The sequence below is a fragment of the Ochotona princeps genome, chromosome 8, assembly GCF_030435755.1.
Source record: "Ochotona princeps isolate mOchPri1 chromosome 8, mOchPri1.hap1, whole genome shotgun sequence".
Lineage (NCBI taxonomy): Eukaryota > Metazoa > Chordata > Mammalia > Lagomorpha > Ochotonidae > Ochotona > Ochotona princeps.
Genome location: NC_080839.1, coordinates 56,895,737 through 56,916,872, shown reverse-complemented (window position 1 = coordinate 56,916,872; position 21,136 = coordinate 56,895,737).

Genomic DNA, 21,136 nt, shown 5'->3' with positions numbered 1-21,136 from the left:
GCAATAAAGATAAATAAATATTTTTTAAAAAGATTTTAGATGAGATGATCAGGGTCACAAAGCAGGTTAATAATTAGGACATGACTGAATTGAAGTCACTCAATGTTCCTTGTGGAATGTTCATGTCCAATTGTCCTTTCTGGTGTATGTTGTACAGGCTGTTGAACATCATTCTTTCTCCCGTACAACAGCAACACATTGCTTCCTGAAGGTGCTTAGGAGTTGAATCAATTCTGAGACATGCATATTAAATTAAAAAGCATGCAAAGCAGATGGTAAAATGCAAATGGATTAAGATCTCCAAGGTTATCCAGAATTGAATCTATTTAAAGAAATGAGACTATGTTTCTAGTCTCAGCAGTGACTTTGAAAACAATAGGAGCTCTTATAATAAGAGATATGAAATACTTTCCAACTTGCAGTTGCACTTCATAAAAACATATTATTTCAATATCTAATTTATTATTTCTCATTTATGTATATCCTAAAGCATTATTTCCACACAATTTTACCTTCCCACTAAGTATTTGCATATTTTTGTCATTTGTTTCCCCCTCATAGCTATTAATCTGATTTTCCAAGTCAATTTCACTTTCTTTTTTATTCAGATACAAAAATTGTAAAAGCCATTATTTCAATAGGTCATAAAATGATGAGCCATTGTAGAGAATTGTGCTATTAGGTAATGTTCAGAAAAAAAAAACTTTCACTTTCTCTGAATGAAAAAGACAGGGGACACACTAAAATCCAATTTCCTCCTCTGCTTCAGTATCTGGCGTGGTGTTCGTTTCTTAAAACATACAGTGTCAGCAGACCTTTCAAACGAGCCTTTGAGATTTCATTCCAGTGCCGATTTCTAAGCCTTTTCTTCAGCAGATAGACCAATTAGGCATTTTTCTGACAGCAGACAATGTGTCGGGGCCTGTGTTATATTTTGGTCACATATTCTGTTTATGAAAATGAACCATGTCCTTGGGCATTTCAAAAGGTAATGAGGGATGGGTCCCAGGAGAGACCCAGACAGAGACAGCTCAGAACCTGCATGTCATTGCCAAGATCTGCTGGGGGCATCTTACTGCTAAGTGAAGGCTCTCTCTGGTCTGCAGCTTCAAAGGTACAGAATCAAAATGTAAACTCCATTGAGTCCTCAGATCAAGCACAATATTCTTTTTCTAAATTCATGTGCATCACCAATCATAGTAAAATTTTTGTATATTTTATTTTGTATATGGGCTCACTTTAACTTCAGAAGACTTCAGCTGCTTATGTTGTCTTAACACCACATGGAGTTTCTCTCATACTGGCTCAAAGCTCAGCCCTTTACCTAAAAAAATCACTTGAAACTTCTCTTATCCTGAACTCTGCTCTCAGTGCCTGGCTGGTCCCATTTCACTTTTACGCTTCTCCCATTGCTGTATTCCTTTCCATCCCAGTCTCAGTCCTTCTGCTACATTTATCCTCAAATCCCCTGGAATTTCACACTGAGTAACCAACACACTCGGGTACAGTCACTTCATAATACCATGAAAAGTCCCTCTTGTTGATCCTTTGACGTGGCTCTGAGATATGCATCTTAATTCAAGCTTTCCAAGGGTATACTCTCCCTGTTCATTCCCTCCACATGTTTCTTGTTATAATAACTACACGCCACCCCAACTGCTCTGCCTTAAAGCACACACACACACACACACACACACACACACACACACACACACAGAGAGAGAGAGAGAGAGAGAGAGAGAGAGAGAGAGAGAGTTTGGAAATATTTTGAAAAGGAGACAAGGCTTTGCATCCATGTAGTTTGTTCCAAATACCACCTTTCTTTTTCCCTTTTCAGTATCAACTAGAACTGTGCTGACAATTTCAGGAATTGCTTCATTCTGCTTTCCCAGGTCAGCCTTGTGCTCAGGAGGTATGACCATCTCTTTTGCTCATTTCCACAGACTTCTGATGCTTTCTTGTGACCTTCATTTGCAGGTTCAGGTCTTTCTTGAATACTGGTCTAATGAGAAAGTCCATATTTTGGTGATGTTTTCACCCCCACTTCCAAGACACACTTCCCAACAAAGAGATATAGTGTCTCAAATGTAACTGCTCACCTCTTGTATGTATCCTGCCTTTTCCTTCACTTTTGGAAGCTTTTTTTTTTTTGAGCCAATCATTTCTTTTTTATTTATTTATTTATTTATTTATTTATTTTTAATTAATATTTAGCATTATGTGACAGTTTCATAGGCTTTGAGAATCCCCCTCCCTCTCCCCTCCCCCCTGGTGGATTCCTCCACCTTGATGCAGCATTACAGTTCAAATTCAATCAAGATTCTTTCCTTGCAAACATATATTAAGCATGGAGTCCAGCTACTTATTGTCCGGATGGGTTGAACAGTTTCTCGGGGAGACCATTTCTGGTCCGAAGTCAGAGCTGGTATAATATCATCACAGTCAATTAAGAGTCCCAATATAACATCAACAGCAATTTGCAATATTATGGAATTGACATAGTTTTGAGTAACCAGTATGTTAAAAAAACAACAACAACAACAACAACAACAACAAAAAAAGAACAAAATAGCAAAAAACAAGTCCTAACCACAACCTATGATTAGCTCATTGACATCTCAATTTTAGTTTATATACAGGACCGGACCGGCTGCTATATACCTTGAAAAGGCTATAGGGTACCATTCAGCTGTCTCATATCTATTTCATTTTAGTATTTAGCCATTTGTTGTGTTGAAGTATAATTTTGTTGATCTTGGCAGATTTTGGGATAATCTAGACTGGCTTGTAACTCTAACAAGATATTTGTCGACATTTAATGTGCAGAACATTTTTTTTGGGGGGGGGGGGTTGTGCAGGAAAATCCTCAACACCATGGTGAGGAGTGACTAATCTTTGTGTCCTACCCAGCAAGGCATGAGCCAATCCATGCCAGCTCTTTCCTGTCAGATTTCAAGCTCTACTTTCTGTTGTTTGTCTATTTATTTTAGGGTTTTTTTTGTTTTGTTTTTTGGTTTTTTTTTGTTTGTTTGTATGATTGTTTGTTTGCTGTGAGGGGTTTTCGAAGCGATCCCGATGGTCACTGCGAGGGAGGGCGGGGGTCCAGAGGTGGAGCCAGGCTCGGACCAGAGAAAGCTCTCCTCCCTGGTCCCGAAGGACATTAATTGTTCTTCTGTGTCTGCTGACCGCTCAGGGCTTCTGGTTGTCTTTCCGATGACGTTGGTTTCTGTGCGGTAGTGTTTGGACTTCTTCCATCCCCTGCTCAGAAGAGGCTCTTGGCTTCTGACTTTGGATCAGCTCAACTCCAGCCATTATGGTCATTTGGGAAACAAATCAGACAATAGAAGATCTTTCCCCTCACCTCGCCTCTCTTTAACTCAGCTTCCCAAATAAAAGCCAAGAGCCTCTTCTGAGTCTCCCACTTGGGCTGCAAAGGCCCAAGCACTTGGGCCATCCTTGAACGCCTTTCCAGGCCATAGCAAGTAGCTGGATTGAAAGTGGAGCAGTCAGGACATGAAGTGACCAGATGAGATGCCAGTGTTTGCAGACAACAGATTAGTTGGTTGAGTCACTACGTCAGCCCCCTGGTTTTAGAAGCATTCAAAATCTTCCTAATACGGCAAAATTAGTTGATTACCATTGACTCATTGCTCCCTGTCTATATAAAAAGACCCCTATCCTCATCCATCCAGCTCCCTGCCTGTGATCTGGAAAAGCACTAGAGGATGGTCCAAAGCCTTGGAACCCAGCATGCATCTGAGAAACTCAGAGAAGGCTCCTGGCTCCTGGCTTCAGCCACTTGGGGAGTGAATCAACAGATGGAAGATCTTTCTCTATGTCTCTCTTTCTGTAAATCTGCTTTTCCCAGAAAAAAAATGGATAAATCTTTAAAAATAAGAACTTCTCCACATCCCTAGTGTTCTGAAGCTTTTGCATGGGTATTACTCAGGTCATTGGAACAGATATTCTATGTACGCTTTCATTCTGAAAATCCATGCCTGTCAATATGTTTTTCTGAATAATGTTTTCTAATAATTACAGAGTTCTATAATTCTATAATTTCTCTATTTTAACAAGTTGTTATTGTTTATTGTGCCTTATTCATTATACATGACATCCTGTAACTTTTTTCCTTATTAGTGTGTTTATAATATGCAATGTAATTCAGTTATTCAATGTCCATTTTTATCTTTCTAAAATTTAAACTTATTTAAATAAATTTCATATGGCATATGAAATTTAGCTCTAATGCTAAATTGTATAAACCATCAGTTAAAATGCCTCATTTTATGAGCAGTAAGACTAAGAATGTAAAACTAAGTGAAATCATTGTGCAAAGAGCTGTGTGAAGTCTGATTTCTGGTTTCTGAATGCACAATTTTGTAGCACTAGTGAAAACTGAGAGCCCACTTACTGCAGTATATATTTTTGCAACTGCCAGGAGATACCCTATGCAAAAAATATTTCTTAAAAATTCTGCTTTTTCACTTCAGACATCAATTGAAAAATTGACACACTTTAATGTTATGAATGAAAACACAGTAAAAAAATAACTCCAATAAGGGCAGCTACCTAAAGTAAAATAAAACAAAACAAATAAAACAAATTATGATCAATTAGAAATAAAACAAGGGGCAAACGAAATTCACTTAAAACAAGTTCTCAGGGATAAAGCCAAATTAAAAAAAAAAATCTTAAATGCCTAGGGGTCTATTCATATGGACAGTGAACAACGAGTCAATGGTAAATTAATTACAGGATGCCTTCTTTATTAACAAAATATGCAATGTAGCTGAAAAGTATGAAATGGACAATCACTACTGAATCAAGGATACTAAAACTGGAAGGAATATTACAGAACAACTAGCCCAGATATTGTTTATAGATAAGCAGCTAAAGCCAGAAGAAATAAGGAATTCAATTATACTCTCTTCTGTAGTTAATGACACATACAAATGTGCTGTTCTAGGGTCAAACTCTTAATCCCACACGTTTTAATGTTTTGCACTACAGTAATTGGTCCTATAAAGCAATTGCTCTTGAACACCTAATCCAACTATAATTTAAAGCTTAACTGGGCCTAAAGCATCCACAATGCATATCAAAGTACCTTGGTTGTGTGGTACAGGTCTCTAGCTCATTCTTGCAGCCCTGCCAGCACCGCAGTTTTGCCTGCACCACCCTAGCCCCCAAACTTTCCAGGCAATGGAAAAGCAAAGTGTCCAGGTTTTTGCTTCAGCTAAGACTATTCAACAGGGCTGCTGGCTGCACCCTGGCAGTAGCCGTTAACTTATTGTAAGACAATGACCATGACTGACACATCTTCTCCCATCATGCACTTGATGCCGTGACAATTCAATTTTCCAAAAAAGGGCAAGGAAATGTATGGTACTGCAGACATGGCTAACTTCTGACTTACATGAATATTAAGGAAGACACCCTGTGTTTGCATTATATAAAGCAATGATGAAACTCTATGCCCATACTTGGCCTCGACTTTGTACTTTCATTTTGCATGCAAATACATCCTTTTCTCTATTCACCTTTACCTACATTTTATCCTTGAATTTCTTCTGGTATTCAAGGCAAAACAAACAAAGAAGCAGGACCTATCAGGCCTGTTGCAGGTTCAAGTTCCAGCTCCAGTTCTAGCTTCCAGTTTTATGCTAATGCAACCCCAGGAGGCGGCAGGGATGGCTAAGTAATAGAGTCCCTGTCTCCCAAGTAGGTGGCCTGAATTGAATTCTCAGCATTTGGAGGCACAGTTGGGTCTTAAACTCATGCACTCAGATCACTTTATTTTTAAGATATATTTTATTTTTATAGGAAACTCAGATACACAGAGAGGAGGAGAGTCAGAGAGGAAGATCTTTCGTCCGATGATTCACTCCCCAAGCAGCCACAACTGCCAAAGCTATGCCGATCCAAAGCCAGAATCCAGGAGCCTCTTCTGGGCCTTCCACAAGGGTGCAGTGTCCCAAGGCTTTGGACCGTCCTGTACTGCTTTTCCAGGCCACAAGCAGGAAGCTAGATGGGAAGCAGGGTGGCTGAGGTTAGAACCAGTGGCCATATGATTTTCGCGCATGCAAGGTTAGGACTATAGTTGCAAGGCTACCATGCTAGGCCCCAGATCACTTCAGTTTTTAAATCATTGTGCTACCAAACACCTTGAATATGATAAATGTTTTGTGAATGTAACCCTACATTAACTGCACCAAAGTCTATCTTAAGTAGATATACTTAAAGCTACTAAACAGTCAATACCTTAGTTAAAGCTGTGGACACGATAGCCTAGCAGTTAAGTACTTGCCTTATACATGCCAGAATCTTATTTGGGTGCTGCTGGTTCTAATCCCAGCAGCCCTGTTTCCCATCCAGCTCCCTGCTTGTGGCCTGGAAAAGCAGTCGAGGACAGCCCAAAGCTTTGGGACCAGCACCCTGCATGGGAGACCTGGCAGAGGCTCTTGGCACCTGGCTTCGGTTTGGCTCAGCTCCAGCCATTGTGTCCATTTGGGGAGTGCATCAGTAGAGTGAAGATCTTCCTCTCTGTATATCTGACTTTCCAATAAATTTTTTTTTAAAGTGTGGACACGAGAAAGTACACAAGCATAACACATATGATGGTACCATAGGGAGGATATTTTTAATTTGTTTGCATTTTTTTCATTTTTGCTTTTAAAATTTGATGCTTCTCTTGGGTCTTCTTAAGATATAGCACACCTGCATGATGCCATTAACAGCCATTTGCCTTATCACTACCTTATCTTTGCTAGCCTTGAATGCATTGTTCTGCTTCTCTTACCTTCTCTGGTTCTTTTCCAGCAAACACACATGTTGGAGGTACTCTATTTTCAATTTACTTTAAGCCTCTGACTCCACTCTGAATTTTCCTGCTCCTCTTTAGACTTGAGCTAGGCTGTCGAAAGCACTTATTGAATGCCTGCTGTGAAAAGATACAAAAAGTATCCAGGCAACATTTTCTTTTCTTGAAGGATGTAAAATCCACTTGTTGAAAGAGAACATACATCCCCATTCAAGGCATCTAAAACATATCCCAAAATCTAAAATAAACACATGAATTTAGTGTAACTATTATGTGCACTTTGAACGAATAGAACACTATGTAAAACAGAATGAGATTAATTAAGAAATCCCTCCTAAACCTGAGAATGTCAGCTCTCAATCAAGTATATCATCTTTTTATAGCCAACATTTTATGGCACCACATTATTATTCTGAAAAAGTCATTCATAATAAAACCTAACAATGAACATAATGTCAAGAAATTATCTGAAACAGAAAGGAAAACAAGGTAAAAATAGAATAAAATTATGTACATCAGAATAGAACTGAGCAGACCCATGCGCACTAGAAGCCAAAGTAAAGTCAATCATCGGTTCTATATGTGACAGCTAAAGGTGTGTCACTGACAAGAAAATTAGGAGAGACATGACAGACAAGTGATTTCCCAAGTTGAGACAGATTCTTGGCAACATTTCATAGGAAAACAAATTTTCCTTTGTTCTTTACACTAGTTACACTCATGAAAAATATCAATGTGTATGACAACAGAAACTTTATAAAAACAACCTAATAAAACTTTGGTTTTCTATATTTAAGATATTTAAATTCTGGTCTCAAAAAATTAGCAAAAGTATCTCTACATATACATAGAAATTCTAATATGGTGTTATTCAAATATATTGAGGTCTTGGAACATCCTTTCTTGTGCAAAAAATGTTCTCACACTCAAAGTGTATAATATTCTGCCACTCAAAACCTGTCTAACCAAAGCACACCTGAAAGTACTTTGACATGTTTGTAAAACCAGCCTTTAGGGATGGCATTACACCTTATGAGAATAAATTGACAGTGTAGGAACAGACAAGTCTTTTTTTTTTATATAAGTAAATCTTTTTTAATTTTTTTTTTACAATCTTTACATACATAGTTAATTAGGGTAAAAAAGGTTCAAGGGCTATAGGGAAGTGGGTAAGACTATTATTTCTACACTATTTCCTTCATGTTTAAAGGGGTGTATTGAGGGAGAAGGCCCACCCAATTTCCCACCCTCCCCAGGTCCCGGATGTAGGGCATGCTCCGAGATTCTTGGTCAAGTGGTTTTGATGGTTCACCAATTATGAATTGCTGCCAATCTTGCCACTCCAAGCACGATAAGGTCGTTGAAGAATCCACTGATTGACATAGTCCATCATAGAGTCTCCGTTTCTCCAGTATTTTGCTGCCAACATATAGCTGAGATGGTTGATTGACCTGTTCTGTCCTCTGTCTTTTCTTGGTTAGGGTTCTGAGTCCAGCATTTTGATTGGGGAGATCTCCAAAGAAACTCTGTCTGAGGTGTTCTCAGACCAGATTCTTGTATGTACTAGCAAGTACAGGGCCTGGCACAGTCCATCGCTCTGATCAGCTAGTGGTTGAGATTGCTGGGTTGGTTCAGTTTTCGGCACCGACTTCCACTGGAACCAATGGGTGTTACAGTCCAGCCTGGTTCTGCCCATCACATATTCGGCCCTCACATAAACCAGTGGGAGCTGCAGCCTAGTTGGAGCGACCCACAATAACCTCCACCAGGCCCGCCCCCTACCCTGGTTTGCCAGTATGTGTAGCAGTAGTCCAGTCTGTCCCACACGCCATTCGGCTCTCGTACATGTCGATGGGTATTAAAGCTTTGTTCCATCTAACCAGCTCCACTATGCAGCCCACACAGATGCTGTTTGATGTCTGTCTAGCCACCCCAGCCCCTGTCCTAGTTTTCGTGCCCTCCCGTGGAAGTGGTAACCCAAGAGGGAGGAGCCCAATATTGCCCTCCCAGGCCTTCCCACTACCGGATTATGCACTCTCCAGTTAGTTCTGTGGTTTGACTTGACAGAATTAGACCCCAGTGCCAGCTTCTGCCAGCTGATGCTGTGGCTAAGCCCAAACAACCCTCACCCACTGTAATTTATGCTTGCACCAGTAGGAATAATCAGCCCAGCCTGGCTTTTCCCTGATCTGGTCCGCATGAGGCACATAGGTGTTGCAGCCCTGCCCAGAGAACAGACAAGTCTTTAATCAGAAATGGTCCAAGCATTATAGAAACGCCTTTGAATTGATTATCTTCAAACTATACTTGCATCAAAATCATATGGGCAGGCCTGGCGTGGTGGCCTAGCGGCTAAAGTCCTTGCCATGAATGCCCAGGATGCCATATGGGCACCAGTTCTAATTCAGGCAGCTCTGCTTCCCATCCAGCTCCTTCCTGTGGCCTGGGAAAGCAGTAGAGGACAACCCAAAGCCTTGGGACCCTGCACCCGTGTGGGAGACCTGGAAGAGCTCCTGGCTTCTGGCTTTGGATTGGCGCAGCTTTGGCTGTTGTGGCTGCTTGGGGAGTGAATCATCGGATGGAAGATCTTCCTCTCTGTCTCTCCTGACTTTTCAATAAAAATAAATAAATCTCTAAAAAAATCATACGGGAAAACTTCAGATTTATCTGTTAACACAGAATTACATAGACCTGAAAACAACTATAAACACTCCATGAATATTAACCTTTTTATAAAGCACATAAATAATTATTTAGCATAGCCATTCCTATTATTTCCACACTAAAGATTAGAAAATTCATGCGTTGAGAGATTAAGTGATTTACCCTATACACAAAACTAATAAACACATAAGTGAAAATTCATATCTAGTAGTTTTGGCTTCAACAGAAGCGATCAGAACCCTGCTATGCAGCAAATATACCTCAATCATCTTGATTCAATATATCTGGGATAGAGACAGAAAAACACTCATCTATTTGAGCAAGGTTTCCTCATACACTGAAGTAACAAAAGAAGTTATACCAAATTGCATTTTTTTACTTCTTAAGTTTATAATATATAAAACGGCCATAGAAAATGTAATGTATTTCAAACATCCGAAGATGCCCAATTTGGCGTTCTAACCTGTGGAGTGTGAGATGGTTTTAGAGCAATGCGTAATCTTTAAAAGAAATAGAGTATACATTGTAGGCTGGGATTGTGGCGTAGACGGTAAGCCTGTTAGTTTTGACACCAGCAGTAGCTCAGGTGAGAAGCAGTTCACTCCACTTCCAATCTAGCTCCTGATAATGGTCTAGAAACGCAGTGGAAGACAGAACAAATGCTTGCGGGTCTGCGACCCACGTGTGAAACCGAGATGAGTCTCCTGTCTTCAGCACTGCTCAGCAGAGGCTGTTTCAGTCATCTGGAGAGTGATTGAGTGCAGCTTTGACTTTCAAATAAACTAGTAAGTCTTCCAAAAAGGAAAGAAATAAAGTAACTTGAAAATATGACATTGCAAAAATTAAAAGTAAGCAAAGGACCAGAGGATGAGAGCAAAGGGAAGTGGAAGGATAGGCTGGGAATGTCCTTGAGTTCTTCCAGCTGTATATATAAAATACAGGAAACGTATTCCCTTTATATAAATTTAAAAATTTAAAGAAATATAATGTAATTTACATAGGTACTTTAAAATATTCGAGCATTTACATTGAAAAAGGAAAGTAAAATTAACTACAAAGTAGAATTCAACCAACAGATGTGAAATATTGTCTTACCAATACATAAGCAACATAAAATTAAGATATTTTAAAATTTCCACACAAAATCCTTGATATCTATTGTGTGTTTCATAATACATCACACTTCAATCTTAGTCACATCTTAAGATTCTCAGAGTCCCAAATCTTAACATTAATATATGCCTTATTATATACATCAATATATGCTAGTTTTATGACTAAAACTAAATTCTACATCAAGAAAACTGAAAGTCTTAGATATTTTAATAAGGAGTTGAAAAAAATCGAGCAAAATTATTTTTATAATTTTTTAAAGATTTATTTTTTTGCAGTCACATATACAGAGAGGAGGAGAAACAGAGAGGAAGATCTTTTGTCCGATGATTCACTCTCAAGTAACCACAACGGTCAGAAGGGAGCCGATGCCAGGCGCCAGGAGCCAGGAGCCAGGAGGTTCTTCCTGGCATTCCATGAGGATGCAGGGACCCAAGGCTTTGGGCCATCCTTGACTGATTTCCCAGCCACAAGCAGGGAGCTGGATGGGAAGTAGAGCTGCCAGGATTAGAACCGGCACCCATATGGCATCCAGGGACATGCAAGGTGAGGACTCTAGTTGCTAGGCTACAGCCCTGGGCCCTCTTATAATTCTTTACTAAGAAAAGAGATAAAAATTTTAGCATATAAATAATGTGCCTTGATATATTTATAATTGAAGGTCAAAATTACCTTTAACAAAATAGCTACTCAGATTGTTCATACTTTAGAAGGAACACTGACAGTTTCACTCATAACAGTTGTTATATTTATTGTCAAGTCAATTTAATACCAGGCATATAATTGAATTTTGCAATCATCAGTCTGCTCTGGGACACAGCGACCACCACACCACAATGGCGAATTTCCTTACGTGCAGATAAATCTATCAATATAATGATAAAAAAAAAGATAAATGAGAAAGCTTTGCAAAGTTTTCCTTGTATAATAAGATATTATCTCCATTTATAAACATCTTATGAAACTTTCTTATACAAAGCAACAGAAGCCCATCAGATTCGTTAGGCAAAAAATGTGGACTCTAAATGCAGGCAGTAAATCCATCATCAGATCTACACTGTTGGCATAAAAGCCCGGTGGGTTCTTTCCTCAGCTTATTATAGCAAGAAAAAGCCGGGAATATGTTGAAGACAGAAAAGTTTATTTGTGCAGGGACCAGGTGAGCAAGGGAAGGGAGCTGGAAAGGGAAGGCACCTCCGGAGAGAAAGCCAGGAGGTGGGGTGCCTCTTGAAAGAGGGAGAGACACCAAGGATTTGAGGAAGGGTCTTGCGCTTTTAAGCCTTCCCTAACTCCTCGTTGTTGGGCGGGAACCTACAGGTAAGATGTTCCCCATTGGTGGTCTCTTAACCTGTTAGGAAATGGGTGGGCAATGCTGTGCCAACCACCTGAAGATGTGGCCAAGACCTCTGCAGGTCTGGACAGGCTCAAGCACTTCAGTGTTTAGCCCAGAAAATAAGATGCAAGTTTTGCTGTCTGGAAGCAGTCATTCCAAGGATTTCACACTGATCTTCCTTATGGTGAATTTTTAAATGGATAAGCATTTTTCCTTTGTCATTATCAATGCTTTAAACTCAGTTTACAACACATAATCTGCTGGGGGAGAATTGCACTGAATAATCTAGGGGTGTCATTCACCTTTTATTCTCCAAAATCTTCTGCAGAAAGGAAAACTGTGCAGAGTTACAATGGGGCAAGCTTAATGAACTGTAGCTCTCACAAGAACATTGAAATATATTTGCCACTCAAATGTGCTCAACTTAGGACTTGATAACCAAAGTATTCGAGGGCTGCCTCTTCAGCCTAGAATTAGGAAATGAAGAGCACAGAAGAACTACACACACACACACACACACACACACACACACACACACACACACACACAGCTGGACACTGAAGTCATTGCTGTCGGTAAATAGAATTGAGTGAAAAAAATCTTTACTGTGACTCAATTCAAGATGGTTACTGCAGCCACTTCAGAGAAAGAAAATGATGCATTGGGCATCCACCAGGCCTATCCTTCTGTGGGTAATCTGGGACACTTCACCAAAAACAGGCGAGAATTTGTTTTTTAAGTAAAAATAAAAAAGTTTAATGGGGAATACAGACTATGGTCTTAAATGTTGTTTAAATGATAAATGACTGTTCCACACACACACACACACACACACACACATGCAGCATATTTTAAAAGCCTGGCCAGGATGGAGGGGTATTTATTCTGAGGCCAAAATAAAGCTGATAACTCTTGCATTTTCAGAATTTGCATTCATTTTCAACTTATATGTATTCAATATGCTATGAATTAAAATTATTCAAATAGAGAACAGAACAATTCTAGTGGGTCCTAAGACTTACTGACTTAACAGATAAATCAGCAGAAAATCTTTCCTTTTTCATAGGAGTATTAAAATTTAATTTGAACATTCAACAGGGGCAACTTTAACTCTTACTACATGAACAAGAGGGATAATCCCACTCCTATGACTAAACAGACAAGCAGAAAGATCACAGAAAGGAACCATTATTAAACACAAGTAAGAATTAAAGCTTCAATTGAGAGAGGATATAGATCACAAAAGACCGTGGGGAGCTTCGTGAGCCAATGTATGGAGCGCCAATATAGATTTTTATCAATTAATTCAAACAAAAATTTGAAAATGACACTAGAAAATGATGAAAGGATTCCCTATAATACTTTGAGACATGAGTTTAGGGAGCAGTGGTCAGATTCATTTTAGCTATTTCAAGTTACAGCCCAGTAGGGAGTACTTTAGATCAGGAACTCAGCTCTCTCATGGTATTGAGTGATGCCTGTTGGGAATTTCCCTAGGCAGTCAGCTAACGGTCCCTGAAAGCTCTCCTCTTCAACGTCAGAAACCTGCTACATGCGTTCAGTTGCCAAAGATTCAATGAAACTATCATTTTATTTCATAATCCTTTCTTTACATTGTCATTTTACTCTTTCATGGATTAACAGAAAAAAAACACAGAATGTAACCCTGTAACATTACAGATGAGACTGCCCTGCAAAAACACACCCCAAGAATCATCTTCTTGATAAATATCGAGGTTACAATTTCTAGTGCTAAATGTGTTTTGCTAATGGAATATTCAATGAGTTTTAAGACAATGTTACAATATTATAATTCTTGTGTTATTTTTATTATAACTCATATAGTGAATATTTTATTAACATTCTAGTAATATTTGATGTATTTTGATATTATAAACACTACTATGAAGCCTTGAACTACCATGCATTTTCAAACATTTCTTATTTAGAAAATAATAAAAGTGTCACTAAATAACTAGTTTAAAGTGATTCACTAAATGAGAATATTACAGAACTGGCTCAAGCCATTTCATGATTAATTGATTCTGCATTTACACATGCAGCATTACATGAAAGATAAAAGCAATTTCCTAGATAATTCATACTAATTTCATTATTTATCCATTTTGCTTTTTTGGTTATTTTTGTACGAATGTTATATTTAAGCCAAGTTCTACTAAAGATCTTAATCTGTGTCAGTCTGCATTAGATATCAGACACCATACCCATTTGTAAAAGAAGAAAAGTTGCAAATACAATTCCAGTAATTTTTTGAAGTCTCCTCTTACTACATTTACATTTCATTGTGAAAGAACAATGATTTTGTTCAAACTAATATAATACTTTCAGTAGACCTTTTTCTTAGTAAAACTTAATTGGTGAATCATTACCAAAACCATACCACGGAAGAGGTACTATTCTAGAAACTTTAACTCCCCTACAAAGAGAGTAACAAGAGACATTTAATATAGTATGAGGGCAAAAGTTTTATCACCTCAAGTTAAAAATAGTGGTTTCAAATTAAATTCAACTCTAATCAAGTCCCTGTCATGTTGCAATCCGTTCAGTGAGATTCCATTGCATTTGATCTCTGCCTGCTGCTTCACTTTCACTTTTAGCAGTGCAGTGGCTAGAGAAAAGAGACTTCCGAAAGAATCTACATTTGAGTATAAAGCATCTTCTCACAAAGCTTTTTCTTACCAAATGCCATCCATTATATTTTTTTTCTTTCTTTGCAGCTTTATATATACTTTTAATTACACTGTATGAGAAATATTCAGGAAGTCCAAAAAGACAAATACAGAAGCTAACTAGTTATAGTGGTCAATATTCCTGTAGCCTCCACAAATATCAACTTCTATCTCGTAGGACAGTATTCCCCCCTACACTTGCAATGGTAACCAGGCCTGTGTGCTGACGGTCACTTCTTTTGCCTTAAAGTTTTATTGCCTAACTGGAGATCTCAGAATGATGAGGTTTAAACTTTTGCATGTGTTTGAACGGCATCTAAGTGGAGTTCAGATTGCAATATCTACCTCCTTGCTCCCAACATTATAAAGGTTTTACATAACAGGTCAGTTTCTGGAGCCACAGAATTCTTGTCTCTTTAGACACTCCTTGGTTTCTTTATACTGCCCTTAGCTACATTTGCTTTGGAAAAATTTTCTCTGCACAGAGGCAGCTCTGATTTAATTGATTAACTATTACTTTTCCTCATTTTCCTAACCTGGCAATGATTCACTATCTTGACATTTTAGGACATAAGAAATTATTATTTTTTTCTTTAATTTTAACAACTTCTTTTAGTTCTCATAACTGGAAGGTTAGTCCAAATCATGACCATTACAAAAATGACAATCTTCAGGGCAGTTTTTTTCTTTCACTACCTCCAAACTTCTATTCTTTGTCCAAAGCCTTTGAGAATATGACACTAGAATATAAACTTTCCATTCGTCTTTGAGCATTATTGAGCTGCAAATTGGTATCAGACACACACACAGACTCACTGAATTCATCTTATAAAGTGTTTGTGTAACAAGAGTTAACAAAATTATTTCTGTAATTTTGACAAATATCTAGACCAACTATTTCATAAAATTATCTAATTTAGAATTACAGAACAGATATGTTTTATTCTCATCTAATGAATGAGAAAACTAACACTTCAAGAGAACTATTTACATTAAAAATCATACACGTAAAAAGTGGTAAAACTAGAAAATAAAAATTGAGTACCAGACTGAGACAAAATAGGAAGAGATTGTAATTTAGATTTTTTATGCCCATACAAGAAACATGGATTTTATGTGGTATTCACAAAGACCACAGAAATTCAAAATTCTACCTTTCAGAAAAGTGAGCAAAATTTGTGTATGGAAGAAAATGTCTTAAGGTAGGGCTGGTGGATTTTTTTTAACTTCACTAAAGCTGAGGTGAGTTTTCATGTTTTGCCCTCTTGGTGATTACACTGACACGTGCCTCTGTTGCTGTTGCACTAAGCACACACCTCAGTGCACTGCTGTGTGTCTAGCACTGAGTTGGTTCCCAAGAATACAAAGAAGGAAAGGGGCAGATGTGCAAATGATTTTTATATGATGTGTGTTTTCTGTTTAGGAAGTAGGTATGCACACAACATTCAGGGGAATGCAAAGTCCACTGGGGAAAGCCTAAACTGATTTGGTGGTATTAAAATTGAGCCTAGAAAATACAGGAAAAAAGTTCCATCCTTAGGGAAAGGTAGCATAGGGAGATATATAGACAGAGGAAACATCCCTGGTAGTAGGGAACATGTGCTCAGAAGTGATGACCAGAACTGGCTCATGGGGTTTTGCATAACAAGAACACTTTTATTTTGTAAGGTGTCTGGACTCACCAACAGTTTTACTCAGAACTTTGACATGGACAGCTGTGCACTCCTTTGGTGTATGACTAGAAATTTGTCCTTAGTGATTTTTTTTTTTTACTTTAAGAATCTTACTAGCTCTGTGTGTAGTTATCTCAATTCCATTAGCAACACAGGGTTTCAATTTTGAAACTCAGGATTGATTCTCTCTTCTCTTCTCTGAATTTTGAAATTTAAAATTGCTTCTCTATCAGCAGAGGCATCTCCTAGATGATCCAATTTGCAGTAAACCAGAGAGAGCATGACTGGAGACAGAGCCATACTAACACAACCTTCCTTCATGTACAACATTGAAGGAGAAAAAATCTTGATATAAAAACTACATGGAAATTCAAGGGAGCATTTTATGAAATGCAATGTAGATGAGGTTTCTATCACTTTTTTAATTTTGAATTTTATGGTACATAAAATTCCCACCAAAATTCCCACCTCCCGACTGATTTTCCCCATATTGTTACAATAGCATAGCCCTTCATGTTCAAGAGTACTATTTGTGCTAGATACTGACACTATTTATTCGAGAGTACTACTCCACTAGGAAGGATCAAGGGCTACAACTAGGAAGAATTTGATTCATCATCAACCTGCTAAGAAAATGTCCTAAGCAGCTTTCACAAATATGTAAGAAATTATTACAACAGTCAGGGCAAAACCACAAGAGCTGATGAGATTAAGATATCTATAATATCTCCCACCCTCTCTTCATTGCTCCATTTGTTGGAATTCAATAAAGAGAATTTTATACATAGCATCAGAATTTGCCATGTAGCAGTGTTCCTGAGGTTTGTGGGTGTTTTGCTGGAATATTATTTCCACTGTAATGAATGAGAATCATATTTAGTGTGCTTGGTTATTTATATAATTGAATAAAGTTAATAATCTACACAAAAGCTCAACTATATTCTATACTTTCTACTCATATAGATATATGGGTTTTATCTATAAAGCATATTCAAATTAAAAGCTTGTGTGCGCTGATCCATTTGTTCACAATGGGTCATGTATCCCACCAAGAAAGAAAGCCCCTCCCAGGTAGGAAAGGTTCTTATTTACTTTAGCGTTGCTTTAAACTGGAAGCAGATTTCTAAGAGTTTTAGACATAGAAATTTTTCAATAAAAGACACAGATAGCAATAACTCTAAACAAATCTGCTTGAATGTTCCAGAAATAATTATATCAGTACTAAATATAACTGGGAAAATGGAGCATCGAGGCAGAAAAACTCAGAATAAAAAGAAAGTTACATATATTCTAAAGTTGAGAAATCTAGCTATTAATTAACCTTAAAGAACAAGTTCCAAAGCAACCAAGTCTTCATGCAAAAACAATAGAAAGTTTTCAATGTTTTCCACATTCAGCCATAAAATAGTAAGGACACTTCAGTGTACACAGGCAGAAATGTGTCTTGTTCTTGTGGCACTGGATAAGTGAATTGAGGGTATCGCCCACTAAAGACATGCTTCTAGCTGATTACCTATTCTCAGTAGCCTCCATCTCATTCTTTCCTTTATGAATAATGTGTGTGGTTTTACTTGTATGAACAGCTCATTTCTCACTAGTGCCATGAGCAATAATAGCTATCTTTATCAATATTTCATTGGATTAAACTGTCCTGAAAAACCCATTTCTCAGGCTTCTCTGCTTCATCTCCTGGTGGCCAATCTATTCCTGTGAATGAAGCAGGTGCTACTTGATGCTCTAAACTGGATATGCTTCCAGCATAACCAGTCCAACACAGCACAGATGGCCTGGGACTGCAAATATGTGACAACGTATGGTGGTACTCGTAAAAGTCACCATACAATAAAGCAAGCAAGCAAACAAACCACAGAGAGCTGCAAGAATAATTTAATTCCATCAGATTCGGATATAACTTCTTGGTTAGTGTAAAGAAAACAATAAAAGGCAGGTGGCTGAAGAGAAGGTCTTACTGTCTGTTAGTGACTTTTGGTCAATTTATAGTTGCAAAGGAAAACCCATTTCCAAGGTGCAACCTCAATACATTAAACAGGTTATAATTGTAACATCTAACACAAAACAGACTGGATGTAGTCCCTTGAGAGATCTAAGACTGAAAACAGTCATGTGCAAGCTGCATAAGCGGAACATAGAACACTGTCAGTTTCAGTGGCTTTGGAAGGTGTTTGGCAACCGGTGCTAAAAGACCAATATGAAATGATGGATTCAGTGCTGTCGCCACTATTGAGCTGAAGGATAAAAATCGCTTGCTTTAAAAACTCAAGGTCGTAGAAATAGGATGCATGTGAGCTACAGGGAGATCAAACAGATGAATGTTAGATATCAACAGAACAAAAGGTGCAATGAGGCCAGTGTTCTGTTGATCATTTTTTTTTAACATTGGTTGAAGTAAAAGAAACTAACGTTGTTATTGAATTCTAAAAAGTGGGTTATTTCCAATTGTCTCAAAATAACGGTAGGAGAGATGGTGCTATTGCTGTTGTTCCAGTTAAGGGACATTTACCTGATCATGGCTAATAACCATGTGAGCAGGTCTGGCCACATCTGCATATCTTTTTAGCAGAGGGTACAGACTGGAAGTCAAGATGATTGGTTACAGTCCTAGCCTATTTTTCTTTCTGGATGCTGACCTTTTTACTGTACTTCATATTTCTTGAATTCTTTATTTTTAGAACCATTAAGCATTTGACTATAATATATATCAAAGCTGAAAAAAACCTTACTTACTAGTCCTTTAATGCTAAGACAACCTCACAGTCTCTATGAAGCCTAAATAAAAAATAGAATTTGTATTTCACAAAGTTGTCTTCAACTTAAAAGAGTTCATTCTGTGTGAATATTCAGAAGTATAAATATTTAGGGATAATAACTAATTCTTCCTCCTAAAGTTTCTCTGTAATGATAAAAATGAATAAGAAACTTAATTAATAGCAAGTCTTTGTTATTTTCAACTACTGATTAAGACACAATTTTTTAATTTAATTTTTTATTTGAAAGGCAGATTTGCAAAGAGGAAGAGAGAGAGAGGTCATTCCCCAACTGGTTGCCATGGCCAGAAATGAGCTGATCTGGAGCCAGAAGCTACTAGATTCTTCTGGATCTCCAATGTGGGTACAGGCTACTAAGAACCTGAGTCGTCCTCTGCCGCTTTGCAAGGCAATGTGCAGGGAGCTGTATGGGAAGCGAAGCAGCCAGGAAAAATGGTACCTATCTGGGATGCCAGCACCTCAGGCAGAGGATTAGCCTACAACTTTGCTGTATCAACCCTAAGAAACACATTTTGAAAGATTTCTTTCAGAAGTTATAAGATTATAGAAATTAATAATCACGTGTCTGATTAATGAATTGATGATGTGAAGAAATAGTGCTATTGGATCATAAGAAGATAAGACTTTTGATCAAAGCCCTGGAAACTACTGAGCTGTAACTACCATCAGCCAAGGTAGAGGGCAGAATCCCTGGAATTCTTGGATGGTGAGCAATTTAAACAACTGGTAGGATTTCAAAAATCACCTTAATGCCTAGAAATACAACATTGTCTACCACACTAACAGCCTTGTCCTGAACTCATGTGGCCAGTCTCCAAAGGTAAGCTATAGCATTCACTTCTGTACATAAAGATTATACATGTATATGTGTGTGTGTGTGTGTGTGTGTGTGTACACACACATATATACATAGCTTTACTATTAGAGAATGTGCAAGATACAACAAACATATAAACATATCCTTAAATGCTGGAGAAGGTAAGCAAAATAGCTGTCTCTAATATTTACATCCATTGTACCCCAGAACAAATAATTTTGAGAGATAATAGATGCATAAATCTTAAATTTCTAAACATGAGTGAAAAGACACTGTGGGTCGAGTGGCAGAAAGCAACAGATTCAAACAACTTTATTAACTTAATGCATAAACATGGACATAAACATGGACACTCATACACAACCTTTGTGGCAAAGTTAATCTGCCTGCCAAAATGTACCTCACTGATAGCCGATATCCTAATTTCCAGGAAACAAAAGGTATAAAGTGCATACAAATTTCAACTCTTGTATCCTGCTACACCAAAATAAGCTTGTTTTCTTTTATACTTGGAATCTGACTCTTAACTTATATTGCAGTCAGGAAAAGGAGTGCTGAACCCAGGAAACAAAGCGATTGCTGCATCCATGGAAAGGTAAACCTAAGATCAGGAATGAGCTTTTTACAGATGAAGAAAAAAAATGACACTACATGAATAAACTGAGCTGAAGCAGTGAAGAACAGAGTGGATAGCACATCAAAATAAAGATTGGCGTTGGAAACAAGAATCATCAAATTTTGGCTGTAATGAATAAAATTGTAAATAGATCATCAAGCTCTGGATTCTTCATTCAGTCACTGTTCCTGCTGCTTTCTCTTCAACCTTTCTGAGAAAATTCAGAGGAAAAAAATATCTATATCCAAAAACAAAAAGTGTTCACTTCGGATTTAGTTTCTATTAATCATCACTGAGCACGGGAGGCAGCTCTGCACTTCGACCAGATGAAAGAACAGCAATAAGCCAGGACATGTCATGCAGGTGCCAGCGCATCAGGAAACACTCCCAGTGTTTGGTAACTCAGGACTATGCTAGCTTTTAACCACTAGGAGCTAAAAAAAATCTGAAATTTCACCTAATGGGAGCAAGATAAATTTCGTGGATAAATAATTTCAAGAAGAAAACTCGAAGCATCAACACTCACAACAAAAACTTCTGTGATAATGTCCTCAAAGATTAGGTTCAGGGAGAGAAGTGGTCGTTTAAATGGACTACATATTTGGAACATAGGATGAGGGC